The sequence below is a fragment of the Manihot esculenta genome, chromosome 14, assembly GCF_001659605.2.
Source record: "Manihot esculenta cultivar AM560-2 chromosome 14, M.esculenta_v8, whole genome shotgun sequence".
NCBI classification, from domain to species: domain Eukaryota; kingdom Viridiplantae; phylum Streptophyta; class Magnoliopsida; order Malpighiales; family Euphorbiaceae; genus Manihot; species Manihot esculenta.
Genome location: NC_035174.2, coordinates 5,967,955 through 5,972,020, shown reverse-complemented (window position 1 = coordinate 5,972,020; position 4,066 = coordinate 5,967,955). Strand labels below are relative to the sequence as shown.

Below are 4,066 nucleotides of genomic sequence, written 5' to 3'. Positions count from 1 at the left end.
CTGATACCATTTTAACTTGTCTTTCTTTGGTAGGGGCTATTGAATTGGGCATCAAGCTTCATAAATTTTTTATTGCAGACAGGATTTTAGTTGGGTCCGGCTTGAATAGAGAACTAATTTGGTATTATTAGCTATTTTAGTAATGCTTAACTAATAGTTGAAAGAATTAACTTTTTATCACCACCGAACGCTGCTTCAAAATTATTGTTAAACTGGGTCCTAATGCTAATGGGGGTTGATGTTACTGGGCATTAATTGGAAATATTCACTTTGGATGCATTGTTCCTTTGGAACCTAGGTTAGCTGCTTTGTGTGGAGAAGGTAAAAAAGAGAACCATTTTAGCCAAAATTAACAGGTAACCTCTTGCACATGGCCTCATAAGGCTTAATTGAATTCCTTTTATGAAGTTTTCCCTAAAATTCTCCCCAAAAAGAAAGAAAGAATGCCAAAAAATCTGCATTTGCTCCTAACTTAGTGTTTACTTCAATATCATTCTATAAAATAATAGAAAAGCCTTTGAGTTTTTTTTTTTTTTTAAAAAATTGTTGTTAGTAAATAAATAATAGAAAAAGGAAAATTGTATCCCAAACCCAAATTCCAAAATGTGAAAAGTCGAAAACCCCTTATTAGGGGAGTGATACATTTAATTTCACTCAAAACCCAAAGAGCAGACAGTTGAGGCAAGGGTTAGCGCGAGCACCGGCTTCCAAGGGAGAAAGGAAGAGAGATATGGGACTGTCAAGCAGAGTAGGAGATTGGGCTTTCAAGGCGTTCACCGCTAGTCTGGGCGTCGCCACCATTTATCTAACCGCCACTTTCTCCGTCAACGTCTATAGAGGCCTCTCTTGGCACAACGCTCAATCGGTACATTCTTACTTCTTATTCCCCCTTTTCTCCCTTCTCGCTCTGATCTAGGGCTTCTCTTTTCACTTATGACTCATCCATTTGGTCTTATGTATCAATCAGCTGATCTCTACTTCTATTTCTACTCTTCATTTCTGATCCTCAATTACCTTTTTAACAATTCGTGAAGATTCCAATATGGACCATATCGTATTTCCTATTTCTGGCTGTTCTGTAAACTGCAAATATATCGGTCCTGCAATTAGTATTGATTATTGTATGAGCTAAATCTATGTGCGTTGTTCTAGTTATCGATAGTTGTATTGATTTGAAAGTCCTATAACCCAACAAAAAAAAAGCGCTTATGTGAAGAATGAAGGAGAGTTTGGGAAGACCGACATGTGATCCAGAATGACTTAGAATTTGCGTAGCTATATCTCGGTTCTCTTTATCTGGAGAGCATTGTGAAAGATTTGGGAACTGTATTCATGTCAAAAGATAGGACTTTGTTTGCTTAGCCATCGCTATATAGGAACAATTATCCTGGCGGTACCTAGGTCAATGAGAGTTGCGTATGTGAAGTTCTTTCAACTGAAGCATGCAAGGCCAGAGAGCAAGGTGAAAGACAGTGCTAAGCCTTGTAGTCTTATCTAATGGGCTTATGGAGTTTGCATCAATAATATAAGGAATTCTTGTTTTCATAATGTTACATGTTTTTCTATAATATTAATAATTCCCATTCCCAATGCAACATTAGTAATAAATAATCGGATTTAATGAACAGTAACAAGTGTAATATAGCATTTATTAGGAAAATTGTTATCACATACTATATACTTTCTCCGTCCAACGGAGATAAACTTACTTTTATGTTCATATAGTTTTAGAAAATGTAGTTAATATAGCTAAAAGCAGTATATAGGTATATTTTTTATAGTATTTTCCTGAATGTTTATATATATTTTGCTAATATACCATCTATTCATATTACTTTACTAAAATTTAAATAACTCGTGTTACTAAAATTATTAAATTTTATTTTTTCAACATATAGTAAATAGGGGTATATTAGTAAATAATCCATCTCCAAGAAGGACGTGACATATAATTTAGGATAAAAAGCCCATCTTTATAGGACGAAGGGAACATATTTTTAGGCCTTATTATTTTTCTGTTCCCTCATGCCGATAATAGAGTTGTTCCCTTGATCAATTCTCAACATATTCTATTATATCCGTTCAGAATTTCTTTGCTCATGCCTTCCTTTGTTGTTTATTAGACGTAGCAGCATTTTTTTTCTGTTGTTTCATGCCATCTACTAGAGGGACTACCTAAAACATTCGGCAGTATTTTTCTTTTTTGCACTTCTATATTGGCTTATTCTATCCTGCGGCACACGAGCTAGGGTTTCTAGTGCCGAGCTTTATAAATTCATCAATCATGTGAGTTTGGAATGTTTCATGTTATATGCATGATGTTGCTGGATTAGGTGAGTTAAGCTTATGTTAGAAATTTTTAGAACCCTTTGTAGTGGGTCTCACAATTGCCTTTTTATGAATTAGTTTAAGCAATTTGCATATTTTTTCTCTCAATTTTAATGTACGTGTGTTGGCTGGTGCTTTAACTACGTGCATAATTTTTATCTTACAACAAAGTCATTCTTGTTGAAGAGCTCTCTGATAGTTTTACCCTTTTCATGCAGAAAGCTGAGAAGCAAAGCACTAGCGAACAATCTTCATGACTTGAGTTTTTCAGCTGTCATATATTTTTTCAGGGCCGTGAAATTACCATGTAAACTTTCATCTCGACTTCATTGTTTTCTAGCAGGGTAGCAAGTTGAATTCGAGGCCAATGTGTCTCAAATATGTTTTAACTAGATGCATTACATGGATGTACCATCCTGTAGTTTGATTTTGCAGCAAATATGAGTTGGTTTACCTGGCATTTACAAGTCTTACTTTCTGAGCAAAAATAATGCTGCTTTGATAAGTTGATAATGAGTGGACTTCACTTTTCAATGCAATTTTTTAGAAGTGTTTTTAATCATATTGATCAAGGAAACGTGTGATCTAGTGTCATTGACCAACTGTCGAATTACCCTGCACAGATTTGTTTGTTCATGTTTTATGGATGGAGAGGCTGAACTTTTAGGAGACTCCGGACGATTTGAAAATTTTAAGACTGATCTGATTAGAGCAGGAGTAGTTTCTTGCTGATTAGAGTGTAGCATGTTGAGTGAATTGAATAAATGATACTGGCAATTTGTTTCTGATGAAAACATGGGTAGAGAAATTTCTGAATGGGCAGTAATCATAGGGCTCTTCGTTCTGTTGTGTTATATTCAACTCTGGGAAGAATTTCGCATGAACGCCGCAATAATCTGTTGATAAACTGTTGAAGTGACTGACTTCTACGTGTACTTCGATGGTGCATCCCATGAATGGTGGGCTGGGCACAAATCACGCCTGCGGTGACTGGATTTTTGGGGAATCAGGAGCGTCACTTGAAAGACTGGACAACTATTTTCTCAATATTTCCTACCGTTGCTGGGAAGGGGACATTTAGCATTATTGTAATGAACGTAGAAAGAAGAGCTTGGAGAGCAACCGTTGGCAGAAATTAAAGGAGAAGCTGGAGATGCAATGGCCATTGTCAGTTGTTGCACCTCAGCTATGGTCGGAGGCTTTTACTTCTTCAGAAGAGGCATGAGCTTTGGTACAAGTCACGGAAGTAAGCTAGACAAAATTTTGGAATTGACTAGCTGTGACAATGGGGCCAACCCAAACGGGACAACACTGAGAAAAGAGAGAAGGTTTTGTAATGCAATCTTTTTGCAGTTCCGTCCATTGCCCATTTCTTTTTAATAACCAAATCTACCAGGGTCCAAATTTAGGGCATGGATGGATATGAGTGAATGGTTCTCAGCATATATTTGAAGCTCAAATTAGGATAGGCAACATCATTTGGTTCTCTGATTTTCACATAATGATTCAGTCAAACACCGGCCATTCTATTAATATTTAACATCTAAGTCTTTATAAATATAAAACTATTCAACTCTCAAATTTTATGAAGAGTATTCATTAAATATTTAATTTTATAAATTATAATTATTTAATTCTTAAAAATACACTATTTTAATTCTTAAATATATACTATTTTATCGAACGTTTGAACTTCATAAATTATAACTACTTAATAGTTAAAGAAGTCAAAGCATGT

The 4,066-nt window shown here is 35.4% G+C and overlaps 1 long non-coding RNA gene across 1 annotated transcript; it reads left to right on the top strand.

Annotated features, from left to right (window-relative positions):
* The first annotated feature begins 280 nt into the window (after positions 1-280).
* On the top strand, positions 281-2,801 carry LOC110631096. Its single transcript, XR_002490458.2, has 2 exons — positions 281-865; positions 2,547-2,801. It is a non-coding gene; the product is annotated as an uncharacterized LOC110631096 (long non-coding RNA).
* Positions 2,802-4,066: the final 1,265 nt, after the last annotated feature.